Source organism: Schistocerca cancellata, chromosome 6 (assembly GCF_023864275.1).
Source record: "Schistocerca cancellata isolate TAMUIC-IGC-003103 chromosome 6, iqSchCanc2.1, whole genome shotgun sequence".
Classification (NCBI taxonomy): domain Eukaryota; kingdom Metazoa; phylum Arthropoda; class Insecta; order Orthoptera; family Acrididae; genus Schistocerca; species Schistocerca cancellata.
In genome coordinates this window covers 297,867,101-297,891,891 of record NC_064631.1, presented here as the reverse complement: position 1 = coordinate 297,891,891, position 24,791 = coordinate 297,867,101, and the positions used below count along the sequence as shown (strand labels likewise).

The following is a 24,791-nucleotide window of genomic DNA, read 5'->3' as shown; positions in this document are numbered from 1 at the left end:
GTTGCATATCAGTGCGCACTGTAGAATGAAGATTTCATTCTACGGAGAGTCATGCTCACAGTGCACTGGGACATTCAAGGTGTGGTGCATCTGGAAGTCATAACTAAAGCACTTCGTCTTCAGGCCACAAGTGGCCCATCGGGACCATCCGATCGCCATGTCCTCCCCAGCTGAGGATGCACATAGGAGGGGCGTTTGGTCAGCACACCGTTCTCCTGGTCGTTATGATGGTTCTCTGTGACCGGAGCCGCTACTATTCGGTCGAGTAGCTCCTCAATTGGCATCACGAGGCTGAGTGCAACCCGAAAAATGGCAACAGCGCATGGTCGCCCAGACGGTCACCCATCCAAGTGCCAGCCACGCCCAACAGTGTTTAACTTCGGTGATCTGACGGGAACAGGTGTATCCACTGCGGCAAGGCCGTTGCCCCATGACTAAAGGCACGACCATAAATTCAGCAGTGTACTATGAAACCCTCAGAAAACTGAAATTACTAATTCGAAGGGTTCGTCGGCAAATAGATCGCCCTCTCCTTCACCATGACAGTGCCAGACGACAGACGAGAGCACACTGGACTCGCAGTCGAGAGGACGACGGTTCAACCCCGCGTCCTGCCGTCCTGATTTAGGTTTTCTGAGATTTCCCTAAATCGCTCCACGCAAATGCCGGGATGGTTCCTTTGAAAGGCCACGGATGACTTCCTTCCCCATCCTTACCTAATCCCATTGACCGGTTACCTAGCTGTCAGCCCCCCCCCCCCTCCCCCCCCAAAACCAACCAACAGAGGAGCCCTGCGACATCTGCAACAATCCGACGCCTTGGGTTCACTGTCACTGTTGGTCCTCCTTACAGCTACGACTTGGCCGCATCCGATTTTCATGTGCTCCCAGGCCTTAAAGACGATCTTCGAGGACTTCATTTTTATAGTGGTGAAACGTTGCAAACAGAGGTGAGATTGCGGCTCCGTCCACAGTAACGATATCCACAAACCTGTCTCTAGTTCGAAGAAATTTGTTCATCGCCAGGGTGACTACGTTAAGAAATAAATTTGATCGTGTTACTGTAGTTAACATCAGATTAGTTACATTCGTGGAGGAATGTTAATAGCGTTTGTTTTATTTAGCAAGAGCTAAGAGTTTTTACATAAAAAATTCGAAGGCAGTACTTTAGAGCTTGCCCTCTTAACTTAACATTATTAATGTTGTAGTGTAGCAACATACTAAACGTTTTATTTGGTAATAAAAATATCCTCGGTTGTTACAAATATTGGTGAAAACGTTATACATAAACCTTGAACACATGTGAATTACAAAAAATGTTGGTTTTCCATAATAGCGCTATTTTTATAAAGTTCTCACATATTTCGATTTCCCAGCCGTAATGCTCACATTCCTGAATATAAGAGAACTGATAACTACAATTATATTGTCCTAATTTTACCTATAATGTACAATTTGCTTACAGGTAGTATTTGGAGAAACAGTGTTCATTCATTGTCTTCTTCATTACTGAAACAACTTTCACACCATTGCAGCAATGTGTTCTAAGCACAAAAATTACTTTATATGTGGTATCAATGTTTACTTTTCCTTTTCTTGACTGTAGGTCATATCATGCATCTGTAACTTCACTTGCTTTCTGTTCATTTATTTAAATTTTTATTTTTATTTTTAGGGGCATTTTCACTGGAAGTTGTGTTATAGGTATTTCCTTTTCAGCCTCAGTTGAAGATTTAGACAAACAGGTATTAACTGTTCATAATTGCTAACTAAGCAATTGAATTATAAATAATCAACTCATAGACTACATATAATACGATTATATTACAGTTTGGACTCACCATATTTATAAAAGCAGAGAGACTCTAGAACTGTAGTGGGACTTGATACACCTCAGCAAAATAAGCATCTGTGTTCCTCCACGAACGAAGCTAAACTGATGTTAACTACAATAACACCATCTACGGCTTGTAAAAGTAAGCTACGAAAGTGTTCAAGTACAAATAATGCTCTATTCGTGACAATGTTGACAAATAACGAGGAAGTGTGAAACCCTATGACAGTAACGAAGGGTTAAATAAATTTGAGACGTAACTATTGATGGCTCGATTAGTCGCATTTACCACAGCACGCTATCAAAGTGCTGTCACAGGTTTCCTGGACTCCACCTAGCGCCAAGGTGTATAAAGCACATGCGCTGAGGAAACGTTGGCAAGTGTGACGAGGTAGTGAACACAACCAGTCGGCGATTGCCGTGTTTACGGCTACAGCTCAGTACACAGTAACCAGGGAGACGACTCCAGTCGTGGGAGAGAGCCCCAAGGTTCCATACTAGGTCCACTACTTTTTCTTGTGTATATCAATGACCTGTCATCTGTTTCATTACCAGATGCCAAATTTGTCTTATTTGCAGATGATACAAACATTGCAATAAATATTAAATCAAATATAAATTTAGAAAGTGTAGCGAATCAAATTTTTACTGACATTAATAAGTGGTTCATAGCCAATCCACTGTCATTAAACTTTGCAAATACCCACTATTTGCAGTCCAGAACTTCCAAGAGATTTCCTCTAGTGGAAATAGGAGAACTTGAGAGTGTAAAATTCTTGAGATTACAACTTGATAATAAATACAGCTGGGAGCGACATACTAACGAACTACTAAAGCACTTAAACAAGTCTGTGTTTGCAGAGCGAATGATTTCAGACATAGGAGATATAAATATAAAAAACTGGTATATTTTGCTTATTTTCACCCCATTATGTCATATAGTATCATATTTTGGGGAAGCTCCACAAACCGAGAAAAATGTTTTAGAATACAGAAGCGTATAATAAGAGTAATGTGTAGTGTAAATCCAAGAACATCATGTCGAAATCTGTTCAAAGAATTGGGTGCAGTAACCACAGCTTCTCAGTATATTTATTCCTTAATGAAATTTGTTGTAAATAATACAGCTCTTTTTCCAACTAACTGCTTAGTACACAGTATCAATACTAGGATTAAGAACATTATACTTACTCTATCCCAGAAAGGAGTCCAGTATTCAGCAGTGCATATTTTCAATAAGTTACCAGCAACCATTAAGAGTTTAGTTTCAGACAAGGCACAATTAAAACATAATTTAAAAGAATTTTTGGTGGCCAACTCCTTCTATTCCATCCATGAATTTCTCAGCAAGTGCAGTAGACCATTTTAATGAAACTTATTATACTTTAATTTTCGACAATACTTGGTTGTAACAGCCAAGTAACTAACTACTGTGTAAATGATGGATGTATGAAAAGCAGATGTAAGTCTTAAGTCTGTAAATAGTAGAAGTTTAATTTTAAATCTTGTACATAATTTACTGTTCTTAACTGAGGATCATTGAAATAAATAATTTACTTTAATTTTTGACAATACTTGGTTGTAATAGCTAAGTAACTAGCTACCATGTGAATGATGGATTTAATGAAAGCAGATGTAAGTATTAAACCTGTAAATGTACATAATTTTACTGTTTATTGACTGAGGATCATTAAAATTAATGAAACTCAAGTTTTTCTTACATTTTTGTAATGTGTTTATCCGATATGTTCCACAGCCAGGAGGATCCCTCTTTTGTGGGTCTATGGGATGAATAATTAATCTAATCTAATCTAATCTAGTTGTATCGCCGAAGTCAACAAGCACACGGCCTAACTACCCGCGGTCTCAGCACCAATCACCAGGAAGAGCTTGTTGGTGTGTTTCCGTAGCCCAGCAGGTTGCTGCCGGCAGTGCACAGCAATAAGGGGCACGTGCTTGGGCCGTATCTATAGTAGCTGTGAACATCACGGTTTGTGTCTTACTGAAACGTGTGACTCACCTTGCCTTGCACAATTTTTGAATTATAGCCGAATTAATTAATCTTCGTGTAACGGCATTTGTTTGAAATCAGCTGCAGAAGTCTATGTTACTGCGTTTAGCGTGTTGGAAGTGTTCTTTAAAGAATACTGCATGTCTGAGCTGTTCATCTACTACTTGCAGAAGAGGCCTGTTGTTTGAATTATTTTGTAATAATTCTATGATCAACTTTGAAGCTGTCGTTCGATTCGTTTTGTAATAATTATCTCGTCACTTTAAAAGCGACGACGTCACTTGCGGCAATGGCACGGATTCTGGGATAATTCTGTTTTTATTAGAAATCTGCCGCCATTTAAATTGGTCTTCTTTTATGCTACACCGTATAAGTATCTGCCAGATGCCGAAAGTTTTCAAAAGCGTAATCTGGAAGTTCAAGGTACGTAAAGCGGACGACAGTAGTCTGCTGATTTGTTTAATAAATTAACTTAATATTGTTAGGCAATGTTCAGACTAACGATATTTTAGTGCAATTAGAAATAAAGCTATTGTATATTTTCTTAACGCTCTAATGTTTCTTTATTGGTTTTTAAGAGTTTAATGTTTGTATTGGGCTTACGTATTAGGTAACTGCTGTTACGATTTACACATGTAACAAAATCTCATTTTCAGAATTTCATTTGTTTCCGAGTGTAACTGGAACTGTGAGTAGCCTTACTTTTAACTGGGGAAGCTGTGAACAGCTAATAACAGCTTCTTGGAAAATAATGTATTTTGAGAGAAATATACTCTTTGCTAGGCAAATTAACTACAAAGCTCCACTGTCTAAGTAACCCGATCTCTACCACCGTTCCAAAAGCGTAACACGTTTGCTCAAAGTAAGACTTTGTGCAGCCGCAAAGGATGCCGTAACTCCCATATTGCGGCTGAGGAACAGAGGTCACAAAAAAATAGGGAGATTCTGCACTATTTTGTTTCAAAGAGTGTAGACGTTGTTTTGAGGCAAAAATTTATATATTTTTGTGCTTTGCATCTACATATGTACTCTGGAAACCTCGTCACTATGTGTGGTGCACGCTACTTCTGGTAGCACTGTAATTCCTGTAATTTCTCCCCTAAATAATACGTGGTCAGAACAGTCGGGAAGCTACAATCTTCTGTTCATATAGCCTGCCTAATGGAAACAGCATGGTCGCAAACACCTTGCCAGTTAGGCTACGACAGGTTAGCTTCAATGTTCTCAGAAAACCTACTAATGCAGGTACCGCTATACCAAACTCTTATACACATCCACCCCCCACAAAAAAGCTGCACATAGGTTAATGCTATACAGAGTCCACAAATTTCCACATTAACATACAGAACTCCAACAAGAAATAAAAACTATGAAATACACTGCACTGATACTACAGTGAATTAATATTTCTTCCATAGATCATGAACACGACATTTCGTAATGATGTGGAACGTTTCAGTTTAACATAAATTTTCTTTACATAACATAATCTTTTTACAATTACTACTTCATATCTAACACTTTATCTATCGAGTAGAAGGAGTTGTCATTCAGAAAGACTTACTTAAAAAAAAAAAAAAAGAAGCTGTTTGGCTATCTGTCAGTCTTTTGATGTTATTTGGTAAAAGAACAAAGATATTTTTGGCAGCATAATTCACCCTTTTCTGAGCCAAAGATAGATTTAATCCAGAATAGTGAAGAACATTCCTACTTTTGGGTTTTACTTGTGTTCTTTGCTATTATTTTTGAATTGGGTATGTTATCAATAACAAATTTCATAAGTGAATGTATGTACTGCGAAAGTACTGTGAATATCCCGAGTTCCTTAAATAAATGTCTGCAATGAGATCTCAGGTGGGCTCTAGGTATTACTCTGATTACATGCTTTTGTGCAATGAATATTTTTTTCTCTCTTACCCGAAAACATGATGCCATATGAAAGCAACGAATGAAAATAGGCATAGTAGGCTAATTTACTGATACAGTTAGCACCAAAATTTGCAGTAACCCTGATAGGAGAAGTAGCTGAACTTAAACGTTTCAGCAGATCATCAGTGTGTTTCTTCCTATACAATTTCTCATCAATGCACACACCCAGAAATTTTGAATATTCTCCAGTAACAACAGACTTCTGTTCAAAGTCTTTAATTAACAATGATGATATGCCGTTTACTGCACTGAATTGTATATGGTGTGCTTTCTCAAAATTTAGGGAGGGTCCATTTGCGGAGAACCACTTAATAATTTTCTGAAAGAGAATATTTACTAGTCCCTCAGCTAATTCTTGTTTGTTGGGTGTGATTTCTATACTTGCATCAACAGCAAAAAAGATCTAGCTTTGAATCTCAATGACTACACAGCGGCATTTCATCAATACGCATTAACAACAATAAGAGAGCCAAGACTGAACCCTGTGGGACACCATTCTTGATACTGCCCCTGTTAGATGACTCTGCGGATTTTTGCAGACTATCCATACTGTTAACTTCAACTTCCTGCATTCTTCCAGTTAAATATGGATTAAACCATTTGTGCACTGACACACTCATACCACAATACTTAAGCTTATGTAGCAGAATTTCACGATTCACAGTCAAAAGCCTTTGAGAGATCACAAAAGATCCCCAATGGGTGACGTTCGGTTATTCAGAACAATGGATATGATCCTTCGCTCCTTAATACACTCCTGGAAATTGAAATAAGAACACTGTGGATTCATTGTCCCAGGAAGGGGAAACTTTATTGACACATTCCTGGGGTCAGATACATCACATGTTCACACTGACAGAACCACAGGCACATAGACACAGGCAACAGAGCATGCACAATGTCGGCACTAGTACAGTGTATATCCACCTTTCGCAGCAATGCAGGCTGCTATTCTCCCATGGAGACGATCGTAGAGATGCTGGATGTAGTCCTGTGGAACGGCTTGCTTTTCCATTTCCACCTGGCGCCTCAGTTGGACCAGCGTTCGTGCTGGATGTGCAGACCGCGTGAGACGACGCTTCATCCAGTCCCAAACATGCTCAATTGGGGGACAGATCCGGAGATCTTGCTGGCCAGGGTAGTTGACTTACACCTTCTAGAGCACGTTGGGTGGCACGGGATACATGCGGACGTGCATTGTCCTGTTGGAACAGCAAGTTCCCTTGCCGGTCTAGGAATGGTAGAACGATGGGTTCGATGACGGTTTGGATGTACCGTGCACTATTCAGTGTCCCCTCGACGATCACCAGTGGTGTACGGCCAGTGTAGGAGAATGCTCCCCACACCATGATGCCGGGTGTTGGCCCTGTGTGCCTCGGTCATATGCAGTCCTGATTGTGGCGCTCACCTGCACGGCGCCAAACACGCATACGACCATCATTGGCACCAAGGCAGAAGCGACTCTCATCGCTGAAGACGACACGTCTCCGTTCGTCCCTCCATTCACGCCTGTCGCGACACCACTGGAGGCGGGCTGCACGATGTTGGGGCGTGAGCGGAAGACGGCCTAACGGTGTGCGGGACCGTAGCCCAGCTTCATGGAGACGGTTGCGAATGGTCCTCGCCGATACCCCAGGAGCAACAGTGTCCCTAATTTGCTGGGAAGTGGCGGTGCGGTCCCCTACGGCACTGCGTAGGATCCTACGGTCTTGGCGTGCATCCGTGCGTCGCTGCGGTCTGGTCCCAGGTCGACGGGCACGTGCACCTTCCGCCCACCACTGGCGACAACATCGATGTGCTGTGGAGACCTCACGCCCCACGTGTTGAGCAGTTCGGCGGTACGTCCACCCGGCCTCCCGCATGCCCACTATACGCCCTCGCTCAAAGTCCGTCAACTGCACATACGGTTCACGTCCACGCTGTCGCGGCATGCTACCAGTGTTAAAGACTGCGATGGAGCTCCGTATGCCACGGCAAACTGGCTGACACTGACGGCGGCGGTGCACAAATGCTGCGCAGCTAGCGCCATTCGACGGCCAACACCGTGGTTCCTGGTGTGTCCGCTGTGCCGTGCGTGTGATCATTGCTTGTACAGCCCTCTCGCAGTGTCCGGAGCAAGTATGGTGGGTCTGACACATCGGTGTCAATGTGTTCTTTTTTCCATTTCCAGGAGTGTATAATGTCATAACAGACAAAGAAAGGACTTAACAAACAACAACAAACTACAGTCATAACTGATAGCACCCCATCATTGAAATATGTAAAAATGGCGTATCTTGGTATAGTAACTGATAAATTATCTAGGTTATTGAAAAGACTGCATGTAAAAATCAGCTTCAGTGCCACCAAGAACGTAAGTGGGATGCATATTCACAACATGAAACTGCGTGATAGAGATCTTGACGCATCTGGCCCTTACAAAATTACCTGTAGTCAGTGCAACAAATATTATATAAGCCAACAGCAGATATTTCAGAACTCTATTCAAAGAACAATAGAGCGCTAAAAATTCGAGAAATGTAACATATTAGCAGTATCAACGCACATTAAAGACAAAAAACAACCTTCTGATAATCGAAAACAACCTTGAAATTATGCCCCAAATCGAAAAAATTGAAAAAAGCGGTATCAGGGAAGAAATGGAGATTTTCATTCATAGCACAAAAATATAGCGATAATATTCATAATGACATAACGGAATTCAAAGCCTCAAAACCCGTCACCAATAAACGTGGATTGAGCGATCTAAATTGTTCGTTGTTTCTCCCAAAAATATTTTCGAAAATTTATTTTTGTTCGGAGGTTTATCTCTGTTTTCCAGCTGTCGGTGTTGTCAGTGCATGTGTTAAATAATGTGGGTGACAAGCTACACCCTTGTCTTAGCCTCTGAGTCGTTGTCAATCTATTCTTCGTCCTCCTGGTATTAATTAAAATGTCGGATATTTAGAATATTCTTTTTATTATTCTAATTAAATGGCAGGGATATCCTCTGAGGCTCATAATTTCCATAGTCTAGATCTTTTTACTTTACCGAAGGCATTTTTGAAGTCGATGAATACAGTATGAGTTTCCAGCTATCACCTGAGCACTTGCGTATACAGGGTTCATTCAAACTCCACCGACCAAATGTATAATGTTGTTTACGGATATTTTCGTGTAATGGAAGCTTGGTGGCTCGTTACAGAAAGGCAACGTAATTACAATTTATTCCCTTTGTTATCCCAATTACGTATTTTTCCTGTGAAATTACCTTCACAACAGTGAAAATCCAATAACATGAAATCACCAAAATGCAAAGCACAAAACCCAATGTATTAAAACTATTCTCAGATACAAAAGTACTGCGATATGGTAGCCGTTGCTGTGGCAAGAGTACAGTACACTTTGTGCCTGTCTTTCATTGCATTCACTGATCTCATACACAAGGTGCATATTGGCGGACTTTTCCACAGTGCTGTTTATCACTGTTTGCGAAGGACTAACATTGCTGGATAAAAAAGAACTGTAGAGACCCGATTAATGCCGACAAGCTTGCTGTTGACAGTAAAAGTGCCCCTAGTGAATGGAACAATATATGCAGTGCATACCATCGACATTTGAACTATTGTGCTGATATTTGCAGTGCAATGCAGAACAAAGATAAACAGAGGTAAGAAATTAAACGAAATGCAGTTAATGTGTTAAAAAATGGTTCAAATGGCTCTGAGCACTATGGGACTTAACATCTGTGGTCATCAGTCCCCTAGAACTTAAAACTACTTAAACCTAACTAACCTAAGGACATCACACACATCCATGCCCGAGGCAGGATTCGAACCTGCGACCGTAGCAGTCGCGCGGTTCCGGTCTGAGCGCCTAGAACCGCTAGACCACCGCGGCCGGCGTTAATGTGTAAGGAGCTGCTGGATTGCTCATACCAAAATAGTCAGAAAGTATCCCTGGACAACCTCAAAAATGTTGTCGGTGGAGTTTGGGCTCACCTTTTAAAAATTAATGGCGTTACAACACTTCATCTAGGTACACATGAAATTATATGTATCGATTTTGTCCCACAAAGAACGACGTGTTGAATTCTATCTGCTACAAAGTATCAACCAGGGAGCCGTTGTCGGTGGCAGTCTGAATCTCATGTACGGTGTGTCACAGATATATACTGTTCCCAAGAATGTATATATCATTTTGAGACACCCTGTGGGGATTGGACAGCCTTCAGTATACTGCTGCCAAATAGCTTGATGCTGTGGTCACAGTGCACGCTGTGAAACGGTGAAACTGATACCGCACTAGCTGGTAGAGCCTAAGAGCCTACTGGGGGCGGCCGTGTCAAATTTAGATGAATGAGGCTGTTGGTGATAGCAGGAGGTACGTCAGGTCAGGCCGCCATTAGAGGCTACTAATTGATATCTGGACCATTTCTCTCCAAGTCAGGTACGGCATGGCGATCCGGACTACGCGCAACATATGCATTAATTTACGGGGTATAGCATTCATCAGTGTCAATGCGGACGATAACAGAATGAGCTGCAGTGGCCGTGTGTACGGCAACAGCAACCCCCAAAACATCAGTTCGGTATTACCTTCACATCGTTCACCAATAACATCCTAGAGGGGTTGTACGAAGTGATATGGGTGCCACAAAAATAGAGAGAAGACATGCATTTTTTTTTTTTTAATTCAGTCGTCTGAGTTGCCTAATGCGATCCACTATCACTTCCTCTCCCATGCCCAATTCTACAGCACAGACTAGCTATGACACCCGACGTGCTTAATTATTTGATATATTCCAATTTCCGTCTTCCTCTACAGTTTTTACCCACAGTAGCTCGCTCCAGTATTCCCCGATGTCTTAAAACGTGTCCTATCACCCTGTCCCTCCTCCTAGTTAGTTTATTCCTCATGTTCCTTTCTTCACTGTTTTTACGGAGAACCTATCTAATTTTTACACTCTTCTACAGAATATCTCAAATGCTCGGATTTTCGCATTTTCCAGATTTCGCACAATCCATGGTTGGTTCAAATGGCTCTGAGCACTATAGGACTTAAAATCTGTGGTCCTCAGTCCACTAGAACTTAGAACTACTTAAACCTAACTAACCTAAGGACATCACACATATCCATGCCCGAGGCAGGATTCGAACCTGCGACCGGAGCACAATCCATGATTCTCTTCCATACAACACAGAGGTCCAAACATACATTTTTCAAAAATGTCTTCTCAAATTAAGGTCCTCGTTTGACCCGTACAGATTTTTTTTGCCCTTGCAATAGCCGGCCTCTGTGGCCGAGCGATTCTAGGCACTTCAGAACCGTGTTACTGCTACGGTCGCAGGTTCGAATCCTGCCTCGGGCATGGATGTGTGTGATGTCCTGAGGTTTAAATAATTCTAAGTCTAGGGGACTGATGACGTCAGATGTTAAGTACCATAGTGCTCAGAGCCATTTTGAGCCTTGCAATATCTAGGAATGCTCTTTCTCTCTGGACTAGTCTGATAGCTCACTCATTATGTTTATCTTACCTCTTCGGTCAGGAGCTATTTTGCTTCTAAGGTATCAGGCAACGTTAGGTGACTCACCCTGTATTGTGTTCGAACATTATGTCGAGGAGTTCCTTGAAAAATTAAGCTGATTCTTATTGTATTGCTGACAGCGTTTACTTAAACTTATGGACTGACTTTTTTTCAGGTTCATGAACATTTATTTTTATCTGTTATTACCTTTATGTTATAAGTCCATGTACTGACACGCTGCATGACCTTGGACATTTGCTCCTCAGTTTGGTCCTACGGAACTTGACGTGAAAATAAATAAATAAATAAATAAATTACCTCGAAGAAAACTGTCTACTGACGCACATCAGCCGGCCGGTGTGGCCGAGCGGTTGTAGGCGCTTCAGTCTGGAACCGCGCGACCGCTACGGTCGCAGGTTCGAATCCTGCCTCGGGCATGGATGTGTGTGATGTCCTTAGGTTAGTTTGGGTTAAGTAGTTCTAAGTTCTAGGGGACTGATGACCTCCGATGTTAAGTCCCATAGTGCTAAGAGCCATTTGAACCATTTGGACACATATCAACATGAATTTAGAAAACATCGTTCTTGTGACACACAGCTAGCTCTTTACTCGCACAAAGTGTTGAGTGCTATTGACAAAAGATTTCAAATTGATTCCGTATTTCTGGCTTTCCGGAAAGCTTTTACACTGCATCACAAAAGCGAATTGTTGTGAAATTGTGTGCTTACGGAATATCGTCACAGTTATGTGACTGGATTTGTGATTTCCTGTGAGAGTGATCACAGTTCGTAGTAATTCATGGAAATTGATCGAGTAACACAGAAGTGATGTCTGGAGTTGTACAAGGTAGAGTTATAGGCCCTTTGCTGTTCCTTATATATATAAACTGTTTGGGAGACAATCTGAGCAGCCGTCTTATGTTGTTTGCAGTTGATGCTGTCGTTTATCGTCTAGTAAACTCATCAGAAGATGAGAACAAATTGCAAAACAATTTAGGAAAGACATCTGAATTGCGCGAAAATTGGCAATTGACTCTTAATAATGAAAAGTGTGAGGTCATCCACATGAGTGCAAAAAGGAGTTCGTTAAATTTCGGTTAAACGATAATTCAGTCTAATCTAAAGGCCGCAAATTCAACTAAATGTCAAGTAATTACAGTTACGAACAATTTACATTGGAAAGAACACATAGAAAATGTTGTGGGGAAGACAAATCAAAGACTGCGTTTTATTGCCAGAACACTTAGAAAATGTAACAGATCTACTAAGGAGACTGCCTACACTACGCTTGTCCTTCCTCTTTAGGAGTACTGCTGCGCGGTGTGAGATCCATTTCTGATAGAATTAATGGTATACCTAGAGAAAGTTCAAAGAAGGGCAGCACGTTTTGCATTATCGCAAAATAGGGGAGAGAGTGTCACTGAAATGATATCCGATTTGAAGTGGACATCACTAAAACATAAGAGTTTTTCGTTGCGGCGGAATCTTCTCACGAAACTTCAATCACCAATTTCCTCCTCCGAATGGGAACATATTTTTCTGACGCCGACTTACATAGCGAGAAACGATCACCATAATAAAGTAAGGGAAACCAGAGCTCGCACGGAAAGATATACGTGTTCGTTTTTTCCTCGCGCTATACGAGATTGGAATAATAGAGAATTGTGAAGGTGGTTCGAAGAACTCTCTGCCAGCGTCTTAATGTGATTTTTGTGTGTGTGTGTGTGTGTGTGTGTGTGTGTGTGTGTGTGTGTGTGTGTCGTGAGCGAAGAAGACGCACAACTCACTCTTTAAGTACCCAACAGGATATGGCAGCACATGTCTGAGGTGCTCGAAAATTTTTGAAGAATCTGCACCTACCTTCGCTGCCGCTTGAAAACAATTAGCCTTGCAATTATGGTTCAAATGGTTCTGAGCACTATGGGACTTAACATCTGTGGTCATCAGTCCCCTAGAACTTAGAACTACTTAAACCTAACTAACCTAAGGACATCACACACATCCATGCCCGAGGCAGGGTTCGAACCTGCGACCGTAGCAGTCGCGCGGTTCCGGACTGAGCGCCTAGAACCGCTAGACCACCGCGGCCGGCCCTTGCAATTACTAGTGTGGCTTTGATATGAGGCGAATTCGCGATATTCGACGTTCAAGGGTTGGAATGGATGTTTGTTACGGTAGTTATGGAGATCTGAAGATACTTGCACAGGATAGACTCACTCTTACAGTGAGGAAGCTGTTTCTCCCAATGCCTATGTTGTCTATACTCCCATAACATTTGAGAAATTTAGAAATGTATCTAATGTAATTTTTTTTCATTTTAGGTAACAAAGAAAACTTAGGCGTAGGTTCCGAACCAATACTTGCTATGCATTCGCCACTGAATGAATTGGTTGTGCTGTTGTTAAGGGGGGGGGGGGAGTGGGGATTACAATAATCGTGTTGAAGAGGATATTCCGTAAGAAACTTCTCTCTTCGGAAGTTTACTGCAAAATGCGATACCAGGTTTCACGCGACGGGGGTAGAGGAGCGGAAATTTACCGGACTGAGCAGCACGGCTTCCCCATTTCAGGTGAGCGATGTCGATATAGCGTGACCCACTCATACCAGGAGGTGCCATTCCGCAGCCCACGTGACGACGTCGGGCAGACTGGAAAAGAGCGCGCATGCCCACTAAATCACTATCTTCGTCTCTAATAACATTTCTATATCTGAGTGTACCCTGTCGACCTTTGTCTCCCAAACGATATTCCGAGATTAATGAGTATCTCTCATGAACTCAACATGCACGTAAATTTCCTTGTGTGTACGGACAGCTATTTTACTCGTCTTATGAAATAGAACGACCGTGTATGCTAAGTTGTAGATAAGACCACTGGCGGGCTACGATTCATTGCTCGCATACCGGTAGACTCAGTTTGCCTGCATGAGAGAATGCACACGACACACTTGTACAGGTCGTGCTTGAGTACTGCTCAAATTCGCCGCCTGACATAAAAAGTGAAGCGCCCAGAAGGAGGAAAGGAAACGAAATGAAACTACACGTGCCGACATGGTGTGTGATGTTATTTCAGTGATTATCTGAAAAGAATTTAACAGTATGACCCCAGTTGTCAGTATGACGTTGCACCCCCCTCTAGCGTGGATGTATGATCTGATTCGGTTGGAAAGAGTGTTGTAAAGCTGATGTAGCCTCTTCTGAGGCAAGCTAACTCATCTACAGACACGATATTCTGTGTGCAGGACGCCGGCGTGCTAGGCGAGAACAGGATGATCACGTCGCGCGGTATTATCATCGCATTTCATCTACATTAGGTAGTGGGTGTAGGCGCATAGTCCACTACATTTCCCAGGTCGCTGAGATAATAGTTGTTACGAGTGTACCCTGTGAGTATGAAAATTCTAGTTTAAGTGAGGCAACAACACATTTATTACAGTGGACGTCTCTGATCGTTGGGGACTGTAGCTGCGGACAGTGCACCACAGAGCACCAGATAACTCACCAGCTCATCGCCGGACCGCCGGACGGTAAAGCTGGACCGTCCCCTCACCTTCAAAGACCACTGCACAGATACAAAAATGAAAGTCCGTGCTAGGAACAATATTATTCGAAAACTGACAGTCGACAACTGGGGAGCACATCCGAATGTCCTCCGCACATCTGCCCTCTCTTTGTGGAATATAATCACGTGCATATATTTTGTAAACCTTATATATATATATATATATATATATATATATATCTGTGTGTGTGTGTGTGTGTGTGTGTGTGTGTGTGTGTGTGTGTTTGTATGATATTCAACAATATATGTATTATATGTTATGTTCTGGACACGTATAAATAAATAACCATACCAGAGGAAGACCGCACTGCAGTTCCTTCTCTAAATCCCCGCACAAACGAAAAAATGACTGACGTCGAAATAAGTGTCCAAGAAATAGAAAAGCAACTGAAATCACTCAACAGAGGAAAGTCCACTGGACCTAACGGGATACCAATTCGATTCTACACAGAGTACGCGAAAGAACTTGCCTCCCTTCTAATAGACATGTACCGCAAGTCTCTAGAGGAACGGAAGGTTCCAAATGATTGGAAAAGAGCACAGGTAGTCACAGTCTTCAAGAAGGGTCGTCGAGCAGATGCGCAAAACTATAGACCTATATCTCTGACATCGATCTGTTGTAGAATTTTAGAACATGTTTTTTGCTCGAGTATCATGTCGTTTTTGGAAACCCAGAATCTACTGTGTAGGAATCAACATGGATTCCGGAAACAGCGATCGTGTGACACCCAACTCGCTTTATTTGTTCATGAGACCCAGAAAATATTAGATACAGGCTCCCAGATAGATGCCATTTTCCTTGACTTCCGGAAGGCGTTCGATACAAAAAAAAAAAAAATGCCTCTGAGGACTATGGGACTTAACATCTGAGGTCATCAGTCCCCTAGAACTTATAACTACTTAAACCTAACTAACCTAAGGATACCACACACGTCCATGGCAGAGGCAGGATTCGAACCTTCGACCGTAGCGGTCGCGTGGTTCCAGACTGAAGCGCCTGGAACCACTCGGCCACACCGGCCGGTGCACAAGCTGGTGCACGCCAATGGCAGAATATCTAAAAATAGTTTATTCTCCCGCGCGCCTCCTAAGCAGGGTGTTAAAGGTCAAGGGGGATGTTTACACAGGATGAAAAGGAACCCCCTGAAATGTCTGTCATGTCGTACCACGGATAACTATATCTACAGTCCGATGTGGTTCCATTTCTTCGCCTTTGGCACCGCTCAGGCGATCTGCAACGCGAGATTAGCCGAGCGGTCTTGGGCGCTGCAGTCATGGACTGTGCGGCTGGTCCCGGCGGAGGTTCGAGTCCTCCCCCGGGCATGGGTGTGTGTGTTTGTCCTTAGGATAATTTAAGTTAATTGTGTGTAAGCTTAGGGACTGATGACCTTAGCAGTTAAGTCCCATAAGATTTCACACACATTTGAACATTTTTTGAACAAGCGATCTGCATCTTCAGTAAGACTATCCAACGCATTGTTATTCCCGAATTGTGTCAGAATGGTTAGAGGGACACCCCACGGAAATGGTGTTTGTGTGGATCTCCCACGTCCATGTCACCTGACTTTCATCAAGCATCTGTATATCGTATTTGCACCTTTCCGTCGGTCTCATTGTGATGTCTGTCTGAGGCTAATCCAAAACGTGGTCCGGAAAAAGTGCCAAAGCGTTTCTCCTATAGAATGCACCTGCTTCAGTTATAGTAGCTGTAGATAGAGGACGGTCACCCAGCGAATGTATTTGTCTCTAGGTAAAGGTAAATAGAAACATGGAGTCATTCGATTAGGACATATTTATGACTAATCAGAAACACTGGCAAACTACAAGTTATTCAAGACAAGGCAAAATTGCTTTCAGAACGGATCATCCTTAGTAGGTGAGTGTTTCTTTTAGTGTAGGGAAAGACGGCATTACTTAACAACAACGAAAATTATTAGAAAATCATTCAATTGGTGGCACAAAAAAAATACGAGCTGGTGTATGAGATGTGGAGACATACGTATCAAATTCTGCAGAACGCTAGGGAGCAAGTGTTTCTCGTATGTGACACGTAACAGCAACATAACAGCAAGATCTTACGTACTTCGTCTGCTGGGAAGTCATATAATGGTTGCACATGACAGCACTAACTGTCCGTTAGTGATTGCTGACAGACAACTGGCAGAGACCCATCCAACTGAGTCAATAAATGTCACTGCACAGGCGATGCTCTCAGCAAGAGTCTCTGTTATCAACTCACTGTTGTACAGGGTGTTCTAGGATTCGGGGGTATCACAGGACCGATCATTCGAAGTAAAAAAGTCTAGCAAACATAGGCTCTAAAATCCATACTTTAGATCACTTCTTCATCTTCGATACTGTGAAACAAATTTCTTCTTCTGCGAGCTCACTGCTTACCATATTTTGGGAGAATTTAGTATGGACCAAAAAAAAGAAAAAAAATTGTATAGTAAACATGGGCCCCAAAAATGCATACCTTAACAGCTACGAGGACTTGTTCAGCAGGGCAGATGTGTTTCCCAACAGTGAAGATGAATAAGTTGTCGTCGCTCTTAGTATAAGCACATTAAAGCCCATGTTAAGGGGACATTTTTTTTCTTGTTTTGATCCATACTACTTACATGAATATAGTATATTCAGCTGTATGTCGACTGCTCACCAAACTACTTTACTTAGGAGCGAAGTAATCGGACATTTTACTCTGCTGTCTATTTAACCAATTTACGCTTTGTAAATTACGTTATATGTTCATCATTTCATTTGCAGTTTCACTGCTCCTTCTCCTAGTTTCGTACAACATGTTCACAATTGAAGACATGCGCGGAAAAACGGGGTAGCCATCAAATGTAAAAGCTTAGAGATACGTGTTGCGTCTGTTGCTGAGTACGGGAACTATCAAAATTGACATTGGTCTCACCCCTAACCCTCTACTGCATAATGTAGCCATTTGGTAACAGACGGCAAACGTACGTACAGTGTTAAGGAAACCACTCGTACATGCAAGATGTTGCTGTCTGGCAACACAGTCAGTCTGGCTTCTTCGAGTTAAACTGTTTAGCGCCATTATGATGGTAGACATAGTTAAAATTCGGTAATCTTTGCTGAAGGTCGAGTGTACGTAAACACACGCAAAAATAGCCGAAAGAATGAATTATTTCTGCCACTAAGATCACATCTAGTTACATTTTTAATGTACGTTAAATGTTTTTTAATGAGAGCACAAATTATATTCCCGTACCTCTGTAACTCAACGATTAATAATTAATCAATATTTTCGTATGGCAACAAAACTAAAATGTTGAATAAATCAAAATTTCTGCGTTAAACCTGTTAGTATTTTGGTGTCGAATCTTAGGCCAACATATTTTTTTCGCTGAAACTGGTTTCCTAAAACAAAAATCATGCAATAGAGAGCTAAATGATATTTAGGAGTGACACCAATGTCAGTTTTGATACTTCCCGCACCCAGAAACAGATAGCAACACTTATCTCTAAGTTTTTACATTTAAGGGCTACCCCGTTTTTCCACCCATGTCTTCAATTCTAATGGCTTCTGAAGCGTAACTCACAGCAGGGATAGGCACTTTCTACTTTCTGCTTCCTCTTCTTCTTTTTCATCATCTCTCTCGCTCGCTTCATGGTCACTGAGGTCCTGATTCCTCACTTCATATGCAATTTCGTCTTCAGTTTGCGCTTCGGTTGCAACAAGGTCATCATACAAAATGTTCAAATGGCCCTGACCACTATGTGACTTAACATCTGAGGTCATTAATCCCCTAGAACTTAGAACTACTTAAACCTAACTAACCTAAGGACGTCACATACTTCCATGCCCGAGGCAGGATTCGAACCTGCGACCGTAGCGGTCGCTCAGTTTCAGACTGAAGCGCCTAGGACCGCTCGGCGACAGCGGCCTGCTGCTGCAATGATTGAGAATATCACAGTTGATTTCTGGCAGTAATGCAGATAGCGGCAGATCATCAGTCATCGAACGTGTCTACAGTTTCGACGGAATTTTCTTCCTTCCATTGTGATTCCCGCATGGCAGAAATAGTTCTTGATGGGATGGTTGCCAGTCACTGTGGCCGAGCGGTTCAAGGCGCTTCAGTGTGGAACAGCGCGACCACTACGGTCGCAGGTTCGAATCCTACCTCGGGCGTGGATGTGTGTGATGTCCTTAGGTTAGTTACGTTTAAGTAGTTCTAAGTCTAGGGGACTGATGACCTCAAATGTTAAGTCCCAGAGTGCTCAGAGCCATTTGAACCATTTGGGATGGGTTGTGATCCGGCTCCAAGCTTTGGTAATGTATCTGATTGCATTCATCAGTGTAAGAGAAAAATACTCTTTTTCTCATTGCATTGTATCAATTCCAGTAATAGTAGCTTGCTATGGTGGCATTTCGGAGTCCTAATTACTCCTTGCTCCATGGGCTGCAATAAGCTTGTCATATTTTCAGGAAGAAAAACAAGCTTTATACTCTCCAGACTAGAGAGTGCTGGATGTACTGGACGGTTGACAACAAGAACCACTATCTTCTTTTTCTGACTTCTAATCTCCTCGATCCCAACGCCTTATTTCAGCTTTTAAGAGATCAGAGGTCATCCAGGACATCTTATTAGCACTGTAGTGCACGGTCAGATTTTCACATGCTCAAATTACCTAGGATTTTTTTATTTACCTTGCAAGAGAATTGTTTCTTCTCAGTTCCGTCTGCGTTAGTACAAACCAGAACTGTTATTCGTTCTTTAGATAACTTGCCAACAACACAGTTTTCGCCCTTGAATTTCAGAGTTTTGTCGGGTATCAACTTAAAGAAAGTGCTGGTCTCGTCTCCATAAAAATGCCGAAGTCTGCATATCCTCCACGCATTGTAAGCCACACGTTGGTTTCACCTCTCACTTTGAGAGAAGTAATGCAGTGACGTTGCTCGAATCTGTCAACCCAGTCACCGCTACGGACAAATTCCTTACCTTTTAATTTCTTGACAAAGTCTTCTACTTTCACCATAAGGAGAGGTCCACAAATAGACGCTTCTCTGTTGCTTAAACCACTTAATCAGCGCTTCATCCACGTCACTCCGTTCAGTTTCTAGCAAGCTTTTAATTTTAAATTCATTTTCTTCAAACGGAGAAACATTTTTATCCTTGTTCTTCCAAATCGTTTGGGCTGTGGAATTTACCAGGCCATATTGACGACACACGTCAATCATTTTAGTTCCATTCATGGTTTCATGAATCACTTTCAATTTTTTTCCACCGTTAAAACTTTTCTTTTAATGCCCATGCTGTTCTACAATGGGTGCACTTTGTAACAGATTGCTACGTACATTGATGTCACGTGTACTCTTGAGTACACAGACACTTGAAAAATCTTGTTGCTAACTGACGCTAAAAAATAACGTCATGTATGTGGCACACACACGCGCACAGATACGTTGCCGATGTAACCGATGTCGTTATGAGAAATTTTAACTGTATTATTGTTTTCTTTTTATTATTACTGTGTGATGGGAATTTAATGTTTCTTTTTTAGAATAAACAGCCCTGAAAAGAGTTTTTGTTATGGTCTCCAGTATGCCATAACTCTTCGCGTTACTTTATCCTGTACAATCTTCATCATCTCTGCGTTAACTGCTGCAGCCTACATCCAAATTGCTTTCTGTAGTCAACCTTTGGTCTCCCTCCTCAATTTTTACCCCACACTCTTCCCTCCGTTACGAAACTGATGATTCCTTCGTGCCTAAGGATGTGTCCTATAAATCAAACTTTCTGTTAGGTAAATTGTGCCATAAACTTCCTTTTCCTCCAATTCGCTTTAGTAACTCCTCATTAGTTCTTCGATCTACCCACCTAATTTTCAGCATTCTTCTGCAGCACCACATTTCAAAAGCTTCTGTTCTATTCATGTCTGACCCGCTTATCGCCCACGATTCACCTCTGTGCATGTCTACGCCCTACATGCATCCAGAAATGACTATCTAACGCTTAAATTTATATTTTAAAACAAATTTCTTTTTTCAAATATGCCTCTCGTGCCATAGCCAGACCGCATTTCATATCCTCTGCCTTGGTCATTATCATTTGTTTTTCTGTCCTATTACTTCCAGTGTCTCATTTCCTAATCAAATTGCTTTAGCATCACTTCATATAATGCGATTAAATTCATTTGCTCTTGTTTTACTTTTGTCGATGTACATCCTACAAATCCTTTTCTGAACATCACACATTCCATTCACTTTTGCCGTTGCACGTCCTTACAATGTCGTCGAACCTTCTATTCCTTCTCCCTTAACTTTTATTTCTCCTCCAAAATTTTCTTTCGTTCACTTTACTGCTTCCTCCGCGAAGGCTGGGAACAGGCTATAGCTCTGTCTCACTCCAGTCTCAATAACTGCTTCCGTTTCACGTGCCTCTACTCTTATAACTGTCGTCTGGTTTCTGTAGAAATTGTAAATAGCATTTCGCCCCCTGTATTTTATCCCTGCTACCTTCAGAATTTCAAGTAGCGTACTCTCGCGAACATTGTCAAAAGCTTTATCTAAATCTACAAATGCTATTTAATATGTTAAATAAGATCGTTCCTTGATCAATCAGAAGAAAAATGTATTTGACAAGAAACTAAAACATATAGGTACATCACATATGAATGAAAGAAAAATTCAGTTACAATTAATAACTCGTCCAGCCAATTGCAACGCCGATAATTGCTTGGCATCTCCGAGGCAGGCTTGAAACCAAGGTTTCCGCTTATTTATGTGGAAGAGACGTCAAAATCCGTCTAATTTGCTTTGACAGCTGCTTCAAAGTGAATATCTTTTTTCCGTGCAACTTCTTTTTGATGTAAGACCAAATATTGTCAATAGGATCAGCGTCAGGCGACTGTGAGGGCCAATCTAGTATCTGCACACCTTTCTCCTTTTTCCGATCGCTTTTCAAAGCCTGCTCCCGTGCTTCAGATTATTGTCCTCCTGCAGTATCCAATCTTCATTTTTGTCAATGAACCAACGTTTGGTAATCGGCATCAAACATCTTTGATAAACACAACGCGTAAGCTCCACTCGAGTTTCTTCTTGCTTGTCTCAGTCGAGAATTCAAAGTAAACTAACGCTTTATGGACAATTCATAAAGGACAAAGGGTCCCTCTGTTGGCTTGTGAAAGAACGAAGGTGATATCTTTTATCATCTGTGTGTAGTGCGGACCACGCTCTCACTTTATAGGCCGTAAATGTCGGTTTGCCCTTCTAAGACCTGTCTTCTTTGATACGTCGCAGGCTCAGTACTGCCACACTTGTCGCTGCATCGGAAGGTAGTAACGTAGCGTAATTCAGATACCTCTGTGAAATTCAGTACTTGATCCACGCATACTCCCAAGCGATTTCGCAATCTGACACGAATGCAAGGCAGTATGTCCCATGGTGTTTCTTGGTTTTAGAAGGACAAGAGTGTCCCTCGTCTTCGGCATTTAAGATACGGGCTCTGCCTTCTGCCTGTTCCTTTTTTTCCCCCCCTCCTACTTGCTTCTGGTCGCTTTTCTTTCTAGCGAGCAGCGCAACCGACCGCTTCGATTCATCCGCAAAGAATATACGGGGCCTAAGCACTTGCCAAATTGCTTGTAGAGCTTGCCAAGACCAGCGTCGCAAATCTGAGAGCGGACGGTGGCCAATGGTAGGGGTGGAGAGATCTCGCCGCCACTGCCTGTTGTCTTAGCATTCTAACGACTCCCGATACGTACGAAATGTTTCGTGCGTCCTACGATGCTGGCCCGCGCGGCTTTCTCTTCGCCCTCCTCTTCGTTAGCATTCTGTAATAACTCCTGAATAAACCCGCTATACGCCAGCGCGATCGGGGTATCGTGGCTGTTGAAATAAGCGCAGAAGAGCACCGTTCTGAGAAATGCCGTTATTTCATGGATACATTTGTGATTTTCATTCACACCATTCCCCATTCAAAAGCGTGGCTTTTCGAATATTGGATCTGATGCTCACTCGCGGTAGCCAGAAATACATTCATTCATACATTTAATTTGTTAGTTCATTCATTCATCTAATCATTCTCAGACTTTGTTCTGTAAATTTCTTCGTAAAGTAGAAACTTCATGGTTGTGGAACGAGTAAAATTACACAACTGAAGGCTACTTTTTTTTAGGTAAAACAGCAACCAATTAAAACTAATGCTAATATACTCACTTTCAACTGGCATGGGGCCGTCCGGTGTGGCCGGGCGGTTCTAGGCGCTTCAGTCTGGAACCGCGTGACCGCTACGGTCGCAGGTTCGAAACCTGCCTCGGGCATGGATGTGTGTGATGTCCTTAGGTTAGTTAGGTTCAATTAGTTCTAAGTTGTAGGCGACTGATGACCTCAGAAGTTAAGTCGCATAGTGCTGAGAGCCATTTTGAACCAACTGGCGTGTCTAACTTTTCTAGCTGACATAACTTTTGATTCCTTACAGATAATTGTAATCTCCCTGTTCCTATACAAATAGCGATCGCCGACCGCTGTGGCCGAGCTGTTCCAGGCGCTTCAGTCCGGAACCGCTCTGCTGCTACGGTCGCAGGTTCGAGTCCTGTCTCGGGCATGGATGTGTGTGTTGCCCTTAGGTTGGTTAGGTTTAAGCAGTTCTAAGTCTAGGGGACTGGTGTCCTCAGATGTTAAGTCCCATAGTGCTTAGAGCCATTTCAACCATTTTGATCAGTGGCTCGCGCAACAAACACCTTCGAGTTTTCGAAACTTCAGTAATCAACGACAAACAGACAATAACTTTAGTGTTTTACTAGAAGCACCGAAGATTTTTGCCATGTAATAATGTCAATAATAGTAATAATTTCTTTTGCTTCAAACAGTCCAGTGCAAGTATTCTGAATTAAACGCCACTTCGACGACTTGCCTGTCCCTAACCTACCTGTTTGATTTGTACACTGGTGTCCAAAATTAAAACAACAATCCGCTATTTCTCATTCCTGTGTCCAATTCACGATATAATTATACAAAGTGTCAACAGATGTCGTACGACCGTGGTCTGCACGGAAGATGGCATTCCGGTCAAAGGAAAACCACATCAGTGATGACGTCAGGGCACCCATCAAACAGGGTAATATTTTCCAGGTAGTCCAACATCCACAATCCGCTGTGTACACAGTCATAGACGTTGCAGTATGGTACAGAGAAGACACCTACCAGTTTCTCTGCAATGGAGAGCCATAGGAAGAATAGAAGTAGGACAGTCGGAAACTGATGTGGCCGGATGCCTTACTGTTAATCGTTCCGTTGTTTCTCGGATATGGCGACAGTTGGTAGAGACCGAAACGGGATCCCAAAGACCAGGGCGGGGCCGACCACGTGCGATGTCCGAAAGAGAGGACCGCTATTTGACTAAGGGCAACTGGCATCTGATCTCGCAGCATCCACTGGATGTGTTGTATCAAGGCAGACTGTGTACATAAGGTTTCGGCAGAGTGGCTTTTATTGTCGGAGACATGCTGTACGTGTACCTCTGACGCGTCTTCACAGAAGGGAACGTGTAGACTGGAGTCATTAACATGCCAGTTGGACGGTCGAACAGTGGGCCAATGTTCTTCTCACAGATGAGTCCCGATTTGGTCTGGAGAATGATTATCGACAGAGTCACATCTGGAGGTAACGTGGAACACGATTTCGGGACCCAACTTTTGTGGAAAGGGACCGATATCGAGGAAGGTCCCTATGTTGACCACTCTAACAGCTCTTCATGAAATTGTACAGGTGAATCGACAAGGTTTAATTGTTGTCAGGTATCGTGACGACATCTTAGGACCTCATGTGCGATTGTTGCGAGGTGCTGTGAGCGAAGACTTCTTATTCATGGACAATAATTCTCGACCTCATAGAGCACGGGTGGTTGATGTTTCTTGGAAACGGAAGATACAACATGCATGGAGTGGCCTTCACGCTGTTCCGACTTTAATCCTATAGAGTATG

The 24,791-nt window shown here is 42.4% G+C and overlaps 1 pseudogene; it reads right to left on the bottom strand.

Moving 5' to 3' along the window:
- Nucleotides 1-310: 310 nt before the first annotated feature.
- Nucleotides 311-428, bottom strand: LOC126089493 (5S ribosomal RNA; annotated as a pseudogene).
- Nucleotides 429-24,791: the final 24,363 nt, after the last annotated feature.